The sequence below is a fragment of the Mixophyes fleayi genome, chromosome 7 (genome assembly GCF_038048845.1).
Source record: "Mixophyes fleayi isolate aMixFle1 chromosome 7, aMixFle1.hap1, whole genome shotgun sequence".
Classification (NCBI taxonomy): domain Eukaryota; kingdom Metazoa; phylum Chordata; class Amphibia; order Anura; family Limnodynastidae; genus Mixophyes; species Mixophyes fleayi.
Window position 1 is genome coordinate 14113682 of NC_134408.1, and position 14944 is coordinate 14128625.

Here is a 14944-nt window from a genome sequence, read left to right on the forward strand (position 1 = left end):
CCACAGTAACAGCTCTGGCACTAACATCATTATACATTTCACTATTATTGGGGGTGTCCAAATTATCCTCGATTGCATCAGGATCTTCGTATAAATCATCATAATTACCTGAGTTAACACTGGCACATATCTGCTTCTCACCCTAACATTTCACTAGCACATTACCAGATGCAAAATGATCACAGAGCATTTAAGGTTCTTTGCACAAAGTCACATCATTGCCAGGTTCAGCATTATCCATTACTACCTGAGATGAGTCACATGGTACAACAGAAATAGACATAGCAGAAACAACATTTGCGGGAACATACTGAGAAATTAATCGTCCAGGATCAGTACCCACTAAAACACTTGTGGGAATATTTTCCGATACTTCCATTTTTTTTTACAGAAATAGTCTTCACAACAATTATGTCCTCTTTACAATCAGCCTCCTTTAGTAGCAATTACTTTGCAGCCTCTGGTAGTACGCTGCTAGCATCATCCGCATTCCCCAGCACAGTAAACGGGGCCTCTGGATGCAAAATCTCTGTAGCATATTCCACATTGACTGTAGCTGGCAGGGGCACCTTTTCCTCTTGGGCCAACCCTATTGGCTGGCTTGTTGCTTCTTCAGCTTGTGAAAGAAGCTGCTTCAGGCGCTGCCTTTCATCAGCCACCCGGCGACACTGATCTTGCCAGAATGGGGTATGGAGCGGCCCCCAGAAGTATACCTCTTCTTTAGCATACTCAAAACACTCCTCTAGGCAGTCCAGTTGTTCCACAAGACTCATCTTGTAGCCCGGAATAAGAACCATCATGCGATACTCGCTGAAAGGATTGGTCAGGCTCTCCTGTGCCCAGATGAGGTATTCGATGATCTCCCTGTGTGTTTTGTTGTGGCAGGAGACACCTCGCAGATGACCTTCTTTAATTAGCTCTGCCATACTCATCATGGTAAGTGGATCCTTTCGAATTAGGACAATGTACCCACTTGGATCCTTTGGTTCTGTCTTGGTCCCCAGCTCAGGTTCCATATCACATTGTTTCTTTGCATCATCCTCTACTATTGTGCAAACCAGCACCTTTTTAGTTTTATCTGTCCAGTCAAGACCTCGCTACTCACAGAGGGCAATCAAAACTTATTTGGCTCTTTTCTTATAAGCAGTTGCCATCTCTCACAGTATTATGCCAAAATAATAAAAGAGGATAAAAACAAGATAAAGGGGGGGAGGGAACAAATTGCTGTATGTCTTATAATGTTTTAAACATTGAGTTCAGTCTCTGGTGACTGTATTTCCTCTCTCAGAAATCACACAACCCTAATTCACTTAAGTTCTTCAAAAATGAAAAATATATCCCACAAGATTGCCACCAATTTGTCATGAACAGCACTCACCTGAGTCAGGTTTTTGTTACTCTATCCTCACTTTTCACCAGTATGACTTACAAACATGATTTTACCTCCACACCACAGGTCATAAGTTCCCCTTCATCTGCATACCACACATACCTCTGGTAAGTATGATATTGGAGAAAATGATACAATATTTTCCTGTGACCCCATTCAGCTTCAATTTGTCATTAACATATAACCCTGTCTCTGCAGTCGGCATGTCTGAGGCCTCCAAGACATGTGTTAGATTTCATTGTCTTGAAAGAGATATTTTCAAAGGCTTTCACGTTTGCGACCTGCCATCAATGATACAAGGTGCTATGATTATCTACCCACCCCCTCTGGGTAGTTTAACGTAAACAAAACTCATTGATCTAAACAGCTTCTCTGAGCCATGTTAACTATTTCTAGAAATTAATTCACAAACACATATTTGCAGATTTATATGCCTAAAAATTAGCTTGCACATAACAAATATGAAGAAGAAGAAAAAGACTAAAAGATATTACATAAATTACTGTGTATATAGTTGGGACTATCTTTCAGTTGCATCTATTTAGAGACCATATATTCTTGGATTATATAGGCCATAAATACTTAGAATTATTTTTTAATTGATAATATAGGATCACCTGGGTACCTCAGATTCAGTGATTTAATAGTCTATGACAGTAATGTATAATATAATGGGAATGATCGCCAACAACTGTAAGGTCATTTACATAATTGGTTCCGCAGCTCTAGTATATTGAATCAATAATACCAATAATTGTGGCCAATTTACAATAATAGAAGGCAAGAAGGCAGAGATTTAAGCTTTACTTAATTGGTCACAAATTTACAAGGATAGTTTCAGGTTTACAGTATACAGGCAAATGTAGGCTAAGGACAGAACACAATTTATAATGCATACAGCTCAATGAGCCTGGAGACTCTAAGACAAACCAAGTCCAAGATAAAGCTAGTTTTTTATTCCTCAACAAAGGGTTATTGTTATTATTTTTTCATTTACATTGCTATATATTGTTTTAAATGTATATATGTAGTTACATACATTAGCACAGCAGCTTTGTTTCTTAGTGTAATATTTGTATTAAAACTATGACTAACATTATACACTTTATTATACTGAATTACAATTAAATTGTTTCCTAGATATTTTTTTTCATACACAGAACCTGTGTGTTATCCTCTTGTTTGTGGGGGTTTCCTCCAGTTGCTTTGGATAATAATTCCTAGTGTCTGTTTGTGTAATATTAAAGACTGTAAGCTCCACTGGGGTAGAGACTGGTGTGAATTATTAAAAACATTCTCTCATCCAAGGAATATGAACATGTTCTTAGAAAGTTCTTTGTTGATGCAGCAGCAACCCAGCTCCATCCTTATCCAGTTCCCTACAAAATCACCAAATAATTCATATTTAAGGTTACTATCCATCTAGAGGTCTCTAGGGCATTTTATAGTTGAGCCAGTATTCCAATGGGCCTTCCCACTGTTATGGCTACCATTTGGCATGAAATTGTAGAACTTTAGCAGAAGAGGTCTTCATCTATAGCAGCCGCCTTTTCCGTAGAGACTGGTTATGCTTACAGGTACTCAGATACCCCCAGGATTTACACTTAGTGTAGTACAAGTTTATGTTCACATGGCAGCACACAGGTACAGGAGGTAATACATGGAGTAAGGATAGGCCAGAGATCTGCGGACCGGACAGAGCACAGGTGGAGACATCTGGTACAAGCAGGGTCTGGGTCACAGGCAATGGTCATACACATATAAATTAATCCAAGGTTCAACACCAAAATAGCACAGGAGTAGGCAGCAGTACTGGGACAGGACGCTATAACCGGCAGGGAGGCTAAGCCATGCCTGCCTAATATACTGGAACCAGCCAATCAGAGCTTTGACCTGTAACAAGCCTCAAGACCACAATAATTAATGAATGCCAAAATTAATCAGCCAGCAGGCTGGCTGCCCTGTGTTTTGCTGGGCGTGCAGACAGGACACTCACCCAGCAGTCATGTGGTCTACAAGGACTGTTGAGGCCTACATAACACAGCATTACAGCTTTGCAGACCTGCCGTTCAGATATTTATTGATTATTTAGCCTCATCTCTATTTATGCAGCTTAATCAGGGTTCATTCAGCTCATCATGGGTGAACTGTGATGTAAGAAAATGATTGTTACTCCTGCATCATCATCTCAGAGAGAGCCCAACACTGTGACACTCAACTAGCTGAAAATATCATGCATCAGTCTCCTGATATTAATGTGCTACTTCTGCAGCTGGCAGCCTTATGCACTAGGATCTGCACTTCAGTGAATCCTGAAGAATGGAATTCCTGGGCGTCCTCCTTCGAACAGGAGAAAGACTGAATCACTCCACTGTGCAATCTCTCTGCTCAGTAGCCTGGCTGTGGTCGGGCAATTACTGTATCGTTCAACCAGTCTAATATATGTATAATAATAATAATAGGTTATTGCTGTTGTGATTGTCCTAAAACTTATTCATTGTTCCTGCTTCAAACCACTGTCCTGTTTATGCTAATTTTGATAGTAGGATAAAAGGTTGTTTCATCAATGCAATTTACAATCTATATCTTCTTGTTCTCTGGCAAGATGCTCCCAGCACCTACGTGTATGAAGACGCAAGTACAAGAACTTCTTTACTACAAATAGGGGCACAGGTCAAGCTCTATGGTATTAAATGCATATATTGACTAAGGACAGCCCCAAGCAAAGGCAGTTGCAGACTTAGCACATCTCACATATAGGTACAGTGCAAAACAGAGATAAGTCAGGGACTTGAGCTATACTAGAACTAGAATTAGTACAAAAAGCAAAAGGCCGCAGGATAAGAGCAAGGTTAATGCTAGCACAGTACATAAACAATAACAAAGAGAATCTTGAGTCTGGTTCCTGGTGCAAGTCATTCCAAATTCCAAAATACAATAGAAGAGAAGCGTTTAATGGAGACAAACTGGGGAAAGGTCAAAACATCATTATCTAGACATAGGTTTGTACTTGTGAGCAGAAACAGAAGAATCAGACTATAGAGCGCCCGCAGCAAAAGTGGCCAGGACAAACTTGACATAAGGAAAGTAGATAAGAAAACAGAAATCATGGTTCAAAATTCAGGAGGATGTGGCACATGGTACCACAACAACCTTTATAGAACTTTATACTATTCCACTGCTGATTCATTTTTTTTTCATATCTCTTATTGGACTTCATCCTCTAGTAGAAATATCCTTATTATTAAGTATAGACAGAAAGACAGTTCAGGAGAGTTCAATAAGTGACTCTTGCCATTAACAAAATATGTGTTTTTGTAAATTATTTGCTTTTATTAAGGAATTATTTCTTGATTATGTTTTTTGTATTGCAATGGAGATTTTTTAATTGTCCATACCATTACAATTTTCATTATAATAATAACATTAGCATTCCCCTATAATACATTCCTGTCACAAGGTAAGATGGTGACACCTGTGGGTATTGGCACTGCTGCACAAGGAGGTGCGGAGTCTAACACGCCGCCGGTCTTCACCAGGGACCCCTGCAAGGAGTTTGGATTTCGCGACAAACAACGTGCAGGTTGCGGCCCTCCCAGGAAGCTACCTGCGAGATGGCGGTGGTAATCGTGTTTGAACTAGCAGAGGTCTGGAACTGTGCAGGCAGATGAAGTACCAAAGAGTAGTCAAACAAGCCAAGGTCAATCCAGAGAGTATAGTGCTGAGCCAAGGGAGAATCCAAATCAGAGTCAGGGAGAGCCGGGTCGGTACACTGGGAACTATCAGAATAATGTATGTAAACGCTGGAGGCTAGATCTATAAAGAAACTAGTTGCTCTGGCACCCTAGTAGTGTCAGAGCAGGCTTTATATAGGAAGTAATCAATGCTCATTGGTGGGCAGTGGTTCAGCAGTCAGGAAGTCCGAATGCGCATCCCGTTGTTATGTCCGCCGGATGGAGCGTCCCCGTTGCCTAGCAACGGGGTGCTCCGTGGAGATCAGACATCCGTCCCCGGCTAGCGAGGAGGCGCGGGAACGGCGTCTGATAATTTTTGTTTATAAATAATGTAAACTTTGTGTTTTTAAGTAAGATGAGTAGCTCACACTTACTTATGTAAGGAGTCTTCAAAGCAGGGGTTTTTTTGAAAGCAAAATGAACTCTGAAAGTCCAGCACATAATATTTTATCAGTTTAAATAGAAATACCTTCTGAGCATTTCGATCTTTATATTTCTCTGGTCTCATACCTACAGTACCTTTAATTACAATTGGGTGGTAACACATTGCCAGAGAGAAATGACATATGTTTATGATGAAACAGGCAGGAGGGAGAAAATATAAGAATTTGAAAGATAATCCAAGTAATGCATTTTGTGCACTTGTAAATTGCCTGGACAATAATACATACATTCTACCCTAAATGATCACTCCAAAACTTCCCAAATTGATCTAGGCCCAAACATTAGCTTTCCCATCCTGCCTCAATCCTGCACCAATTTCTTCCAAACTTAAGAATTAAGCACATGAGTATCTTGCACATGTTTGCCTATGTACTATATTATTAGGAAACCATAAAACATGCATGCCTTTGTTCTGTGACCTGGTCAAGACTTGTATGTCCTTGTATATAGCAATCGGTCAGGTCATGAAGAGGTGAAGACCCCTTAGGTAAGGGTTAAGTAATAATCCTAAAATATTTTTAATATATGTGTTTTACATAAAAATAAATGTATTATAGTTGAAGAATGAATTAAAAATCAAAATATCAGTCCAGTAGATACATACAGTATATAAATACCCACTAGATTCTCATATGATATTTCAGATTAATCTACTGAAATAAACACAAGAAAATTAAAATAATGCTACAATTAATATCACTGTATAATGAAAACCCAAGGGTGGTGTGTGAGGATAACGTAATTTAATTAGCAAATTATTGTCCCTCTGAAGCTCCTATGTGCTTACACTCTACCTATAAATGTATAAAATATTCTCAATGTGCTGTATCTGACATAAGTGCTATGATGGAACATGTTCCTGTGTGTTATTCCCACAGTACATGTTGAGTTATCCTTCTTCATAAAAAATTCTGTAAGTATTATACAACCTTTACATGTATTAGATATTCCATTTCATTGAGGTATACGTAATGATCAGACAGAGGAACTACTTTTGTAGCTACCAATTGTCACTGTATTGTGGCTTGTATAGGAAATGTAGACTGATCTTTCCTTATATAGCTTTTTGCAGAACAGAAATAATTATCTGCGATGGTATTTTATTTGTGTATCAGAGAATAAAATGTATCTCATTAAAACATTGTTTGCAAACAATACATTTTATTTTCAAGTTGAAGAAAAAATAACATAATTTGTCTGAGGAGGAGATTGAAAGAATTTGTCTGTTAAGATGTTGTATAGAAAAAGAGCTGACATTGGGAATATTTGAAAACATATTGACACATACATGTGACAGTACTGTTTATAATAAGTGTGTATTTACAGACACCCCTAAAAAAACATGTTAAACTAAACAGAATAGTATGTTTTAAAATTAAACAAAACTTCTCCACAAAACAAACTGGTTCAGCACTGTATAGTATCCATGAAAAGATGTAGGGTACTTACCCCAAGAGAAACACACAACAGCAATTGCTTATCACTGTTGGAAATCACAGAGCAGACAAAGGGGTATATTTCTAAACTGCGGGTTTGAAAAAGTGCAGATGTTGCCTATAGCAACCAATCAGATTCTAGCTGTCATTTATTAAGTAAATTCCACAAAATGATAGCTAGAATCTGATTGGTTGCTATAGGCAACATTTCCACTTTTTCAAACCCGCAGTTTAGTAAATATACCCCAAAGATTGCTTAGAAATGGCAACACAAATCTCACAGGTGGATATTTGTGAGTTGGAGATTAATTTCTTTTATTATTAAAATGATATAGGGTTTTTAAATCTCCTATACTTTTCTATAAAACTTTAATGCAAGTTGAAAAGAAGCACCTGTATTGACCATTAGTCAAAGGATAGAGTTTTTCATCTATCAATTTATAAACTGAATCTCATGCATTTTCTTCATAGGGGGATTTGTTATAAGTAAATTTGCTAAAATAGTTGTTAAAATTGTGATCTTGACCAATAACTCATAGAAAAATGGCAAACAAAACAACAAATATATTAACTTTGAGCAAAAATGTCTCTTTGAATATTTTTTTCATATTAACCAGAAAAGCAAGATTTCAGAATCAATTAGATAGAATTTGAGTAAATGGCCAAATTTATAATTAATTCTTCAAACCGAATTACTGAAGTTTCAATCCTCTGTTCCTCAAAGTCTGGGTTTGTGAGTTATGATCTCTTAGCACATTTTCTGTGCTCTTAAAATTAAAAATGTGTGAACAACACATATTCAAGCGTTAAAACTCAAAGTAATCCTATATCTTGCTGTAGAAACTGTAATCTATCCAATAGACCTGCGTAGTATGTGCTATATGATAATATATGATATTATATTATCTCATAGTATATACATACATATTGCACATACACTATCATAAAGGCCTTCAATTGTTCCCTGACAATTAAAGAATAGAATTTTATATTGGAAACATGTCTGATAATGCTAAAATGTGCATAACCCAGGTTAAAGCTAAAAATAGATATCAAACTCGAATTGTTTCCTAAGGATTCGCTTTAGTTATTTGTGTTCATAGTTATACATCTTAATTTAAAGAAAAGATAAACACCTGCGCTCAATGGGTTGATAAAGATATTAAAACTTAAATAACTGGAAAATGCTTTTATCCCAGGTTTGGGGTTGAAGCCTATACAATAAGACACTGCAAAGCCTTCAAAAATGATACAAAGTTAAAAAAAATACTTTCAGCTCTGACCTCTCTCTGGGATAAAAATAAAAGTCACTTTCAGCCAATGTAACAAAAAAAGTTAACACTTTAATACAAATTCAATAAATATTTCATATAAAATATATATTCCTTAAAATTAATATACAGGAAAGAAAGTTACAATAATAGAGACTCCTGTATAATCATATAGACCACTGCTCTGAGGAAACAGTACTAAGTGTCAGAGAAATGTGTCAGCTTTATGGGGATACCAAGAACTCCTGTTTGTTTATTGTGCCTTCAATATGGATATCACTTCTATTTGGAGTTGGTATCTTATTTGAGTTTTTAGGTCTTGAATTTAGTATGGCTATTGGGACACACACTGTCTCATAAAGGATACTCTTTGATCTCTTATAGAGTATGACTTGAAGTGCTATTAATAATAGCAATAATGACAGTGTTTAAATTTTTTTGCCGTCCGACAACTAATATATGCCACATGTTTAACAGCTTAATAAGTAATCATGAAAAAATTAACTATACAGTGGCTGGAATTCTACAGTTCAATCAGAGCTATTATTTCAGCTATTTAGTAGACATTAAAAAAATTTAAACCCCTATTCTAACATTGTGTCGTCTGTAGCCTAGTAAGCACAATAAAATTGGAACTGCATAAGTCACAAATTATTCTACGGATGGTCTATTTATGAGTCCTTTCAACAGCCTTGCTACTACTTATAAGGACAATTTTGATTTTTGCTCATTTGTTTGGTGCCCATGATTTCACGGGATAGGGGGCAGGTTTTTAAATCACAGTAACCTGAACTGAATGAAATCTTCAAAAGGTGTTTTCAACATCATTGACTTTATTAATATCTGGTGTAGGTATCAGGTATGGTAGAATGGGAACTGTTACAAAGTTGCACACATGCTTTCATGGGCACCATGTCATCCTTTCTCTTTGCCACATGCCACATCACAATTCACGTATATTAACTGTGATATGTATTGACGATGACTTACACACCCCAATGTATGTGTTTCTATGCAACTTGTCCTTTGTAGACATGTGTTATACATCGGTCACTGTGCCAAAACTGCTGGACATGTTACTGTCCGGGAATAACACAGTGTCCATCACACAATGCTTCACCCAGATGTACTTTTTAGTTTTAGTTGCCATCTCAGAAGATTTTCTATTACTCACAATGGCATATGACCGATATGTGGCAATTTGTAACCCTTTACGTTATCATAGTATTATGAGTAAGAAAATGTGTCTCCTGTTCATGGCTGTCATCTGGCTCTCTGCATGTTTACATTCTTCACTAATTACAGTCTTGGCTGCAAATATGTCTTTCTGTCATTCTAATACAATTCAGCACTTTTACTGTGATGCTAAAGCTCTGACTAGCATCGCCTGCAGTGGAATGGACCAGTTTCTTAATGTCATGTATCTAGAAGCGTTGTTAATTGGACTTTTACCATTTTTGTGCAGTTTGACCTCTTATATAAAAATCATGAAGATCATATTTAATATTAAATCTATTGACGGAAGAAGAAAAGCCTTCTCTACCTGCTCATCCCACCTCATTGTCATCATTATGTTCTATGGCACAGCTATATCAATATATATGATACCAGCATCAAGTCATTACAATGTTCTAGAACAGATCTTCACTGTGTTATGTACAACAGTGACACCCATGTTAAACCCTCTGATATACAGTTTAAAGAATAAAGATGTAAAATGGGCTGTGGTAAGATTATTGGGGATAAAATTAAATGCTGAAGATTAAGATTTAATTCACTTAAAAGATAACATGATATAATGTGATTCTCTTGCTTAGACACTCTGGGCCTGATTCATGTTTGGACATACGGCCATTTGCATTGCCTATCTTGAGTGAAATAGCTCTGTGCATACTCAGAAACAGACCTTATGTCAATGAATGCTATTGCATGCAATTCAGGTCCAAACTGAAATGACACTTACAACAGCCTACAACTTGAGAGGTGGAATGGAGGATGGAAGGGGCGGACTATGAAGTCCTTCTGCTCCACGGGAGGTTTATGTCCTCCCTGAGCTCACCTTAGGACACCTGCGTTATGGTTTGACAGGTGTACCGCCCCAGTCAAACTTCCCACCTGCCACTGTCCTTGAGACAGTGAGGTCTGGGTTTCTCATAAGTGTGCTTGGTTTCAGCTATATAATTTACGCCAGCTACAGGGTAGGTATCAGCCAACCGAAAGGGATGACTGACATGGAATAGTCTTTGTTTTAAAAATTACATATATGTGCGCCACTAGCTAACACATAGTATGCATATTCAAGTAAGATGGACTATAAAAATGCATTGTATGTACAGTATTCGATCTTTGTTTATGTATTTAATGTAAAAAATATCTAGACCTCACTGCAAAAGCTTTCTTATTGAAAACAAATAGCAAAACTTCCAAACCAGACAAAATAAATGGCATGTATAACTAAGTTACTCATATATATGTATGACACATACACATAAATGTTCTTAATATATCACCCTGGAGATGAGTTTTCTTCAGACAGAATGACATTTATTTTGTGGTTTTGGTGAAAAGATTGTTTTTTTCAATACATAGCTATGATTTTCTCAAATCATTTAATAACATATGAGTTTGAATTGCTATAAAGGTCACTATTAACAGATTTTTCCCTTGCCCCAAGATACTTTAGCATAATCAACTATTATTTGTCTTCATTGGCTGTAACCGCAGTACTAACTGAAGCATTTTAAGACATAATAGAAAATTGACCAGCTTGCAGAAGACTTTGTGTAAATTCTATTGTCAGATTTCTATATCATTTACCAGATCAACTTGCCTCCCCTTGCCCCAGGTTTCAAAATTAAAATAAATGTTTAATTTTAAATTTGTCTAGAGTGCTGCTTAAACTTGTGTAAGCGCTGTTTTTCTGTAAATAAATTAATAGGAGAAAATAAAATTGTTTTTGCTAATTAAATTCCATATAACTTTAAATTGTTTATATGTGCGTATCATAAGGTAAGTCAGGGCACAGTGATGGGGACAAAGTGTGCCTCAACTTGCGCCAATATATATCTGTGGGTGTGAACCGGTAATTGTTTTCACCTGTGAAAGTTGAAAATAATATATATGAAAAATGGTTCATTTCGCTATGATTTATTGATGACATATTTATAATTTGAAAAGGAGACAAGGAAAGAGTTCATACAGAACGTAAATATCAACCACATCAACTTAAGGCTAACTTTTGAAGTCAACACCAAAAGTATTACATTCTTAGATTTGTCCATTTCTATATAAGACATAAAGAACTGAAAGGAGACATGCATAGAAAATAAACAGCTACAAATAGCATCCTGCAAGGAATATCTAAAGCAGAATTAATTTTCATAAGATGTAACTGCTGGGATTCAACCACTTTTGAAAACAAGCTAAAAAAAACTGCAGACTAGATTGTACAAAGGAGGATATAATCACAGATGAGTTAAGAGAATATAAAATGAAATAAAAACCATTAACATTTATCATAAACATAAGCATTGAATCCTGATTTAGTAGAAGTTGTGGGAGGATAAAATCCAGAAAAGTTGGAGGAAATCCCCAAAATATACTAATTAAGAGTCATTACAATGCACATAACAATAGTGGAAATGGATTTGTGAAAATTTGTGATTTTCCTTTGTGGCAGGTGTAAAGCCCGTAAAAAACACATAAAAAATTAAACAGTTTGAAGATAGATCTCATACAAGACAAATATATTTATTATCTGTAATATTCAAGGGTTGCTTTACTGTTTGACTTGCACTTGCAGTTTGAGTTATATAGGTATGACAAATAAACCTTTTAAACAAAGATTACTTGAGTATATCGGTAACATCCGCAATGCAGAACTGGAAGTAAAAAGAATGAAACCTCTAACCACAATAGCTAAACATTTTTTTTTTAAATCGTAACAACAATCCCAACCATCTAGCAGCCTATGGTAAGGAATCTTTGGAAAAATATTTCTATGGATACTGTAAGTCCCAAGGGACATTATAAAAATAACAATCATATGGCTTTTCTTTAAGAAATAAAATTAAATCTCACCTTGATTGCCTCTTGTCGATCATTGGTTGCTTCCCCACTGATGAGGGAAGATGCAAAAGGGTGGACTGATCAAAAGGGAAATACTTCAAATTAAAATTATTATTATCATGAACATCACAAACACATTTGTTTTTTCTAAATAATTCATCATCTTATACTCATAGCGCTGGAGCCATGGGTTCCATTCTGACATAGGAACAATTTATTTTGAGCTTGTTTATTTGGTCCTTAGCTGCATTGTTTTGCTGCAAAAGTTGTGGATTTCCTCAGAGCCCCAAAACACACTATGAGATTATTTGGCTTCTAACAAAATCAATGCAAGGGTGCGTTTGTGTGTTAGAGAACTTAGATTTTAAGCTCCAATGAACCAAAGTCTATTGTGATTGATTAAAACACATTATCTGTAAAGCACTGTGTATTATGTTAGCACTATATAAATAAAAAACAAACAAAGTTATTTAACTACTTTTTATATTTCTTGTTTCTCTATTCCATGCTTATTAAAAAATATATTTTTATCTTATTATAATACTTATCATATTTTATATTTTGGTATATAGCTGTTGTTATTTAATTATTTTCATTGCATATTAATTGTATTTAGTGATGTTATCACTATGTTCGTCTTCTGTAACATGACAGGCTATGTATTTTTTCTGTTCAATGTCCAGATGCCTGATGAAAGAACTACTATGTTCTAAAAGCTGTAACACTAATTAATAATTTGCAGCAAACAGAATGTGCTGTTGTGATAGCATGTAATTTGTGTATGCACATTTATAACACATAATAAAAAGGTTAAATGCACAGAAGTGAGAAAAATTATAGACAGATATCCTTTCACAGCGCCGCCCTGCTTCTGCCTCTAGATGGGCGCCTGTCTCCAAGCGATCCTGTCCCAATGCATAGCAATGTACATTCTTCATTCTGTTCGCATGCGTATGCTGAGCTTGGCAACCTTTGCATAGCGACTAGAGACTCCTTCCTGTTTACAATCCGGACACATGAGCAGGACATCATGCTCTGTCGCATAGTGACTACTTGGCGATTGGTTGCGTTCCTCCCGCCGATTATGGCAGCACCAATCAGGGATCTCTTTCCTCTATTTATAGAACACTCTGACACCATTTGCTTGCCAGAGTATTTGGTCTTCAGCCTTGATCCAGTGTTTGTTCCTGTACCAATCAGATTCTGACCCCGGCTTATTCCCGACTTCTCCTTTGGTTCCTGATTTTGGTTTTTAGTGATTCTTGGTTCTGACTCGGCTTCCTGGCCATTCTCCTGTTCCTGATTTGGCTGTGTTTGTCTCCCTGGTTTTGATACGGCTTGCTGACTATCCTGTGTACCGCTGCATTTGATTCTTCATTCTGGTGTTCCATCACCGCTGCCTCATTTGATACCTCGCCAGTGAACTGATACTGAGGGCAGCGACCTGCTCGTCCCTTGCAGCCAAGTCCATACCTCCTTGCAGGGGTCCCTGGTGAAAACCAGGGGCGTGTTAGACTCAGTACTCAGTAGCACCATGTACTGGTAGGTGTCGCAGGCTCCATCTTCGGGACTGTGACACTGTATCTTACACAAAAAATGTTTGTTCTTCATAAAGCATGACATGTCCATTGTCATTGTAACCTCTATGAATATTCAAATTGAAATGACTACTGTGTAATTGGTTACAAAAGTAGTAATTTCGTCCCTCATCCCTCGCCGATCTGACTGCCAAACAAAGAAGCGTGATTCGTCACTCCACATAACACGTTTCCACTGCTCCACAGTACAGTGTCAGTGTTTTCTACACCACTCCATCCAACATTTGCCATTAGTCTTGGTGATGTGAGGCTTGCATGCAGCTGCTCCGCCATTCCATTTAGCACCCACGCACAGTTTTTGTGCTTACAATAAAGCCAGTGGAAGTTAAGAACTGTTCAGCTATGGAATTAGTAGAGCGTTGGTGACTTTTAGGCACCATGCATCTTAGCAGTTGTTGACCACACTGATTTTACATCCTACCACCATACCTTGAAGTTACTGAGCTCTTCAGAATGACACATTTCATATCACAAATGTTTGCAAATGGAGAGTGCATGGCTAGGTGCTTGACTTTATACACCCCTGGCAACGAGTCTGATTGAAACACCTCAATCCAATAATTAACAGGTGTGGCCCAAATTTTTTGACCATATATTGTGTGTGTGTGTGTGTGTATATATATATATATATATATATATATATATATATATATATATATATAAAATTATTATTAATATCCATTGTATATAAGGTGGCAGAAGATTTCTGAAGCACTGTATACAATACAAGCAATAAACCATACAGGGCAAACAGTACTAAACAAAAAATGAGTAATATCAAGACTCCAAAAGTTCCAAGCATACAGTACAGTAAAGTGGGAGCAGAACAATAGGTATGAGAAAGGAGGGAAGAGGGTCCTGCTTGTAAGAGCTTATATCCTTAAGGGTGGGTAAACTGACAGCTGGCACAAATGGGAGTTAGAAGAGGGGAACAAGCGTAGGAGAAACATGTAGGGAGATGGGAAAAAAGAGGAGATTAGAACGAGCAAGGAGAGAGCATTAA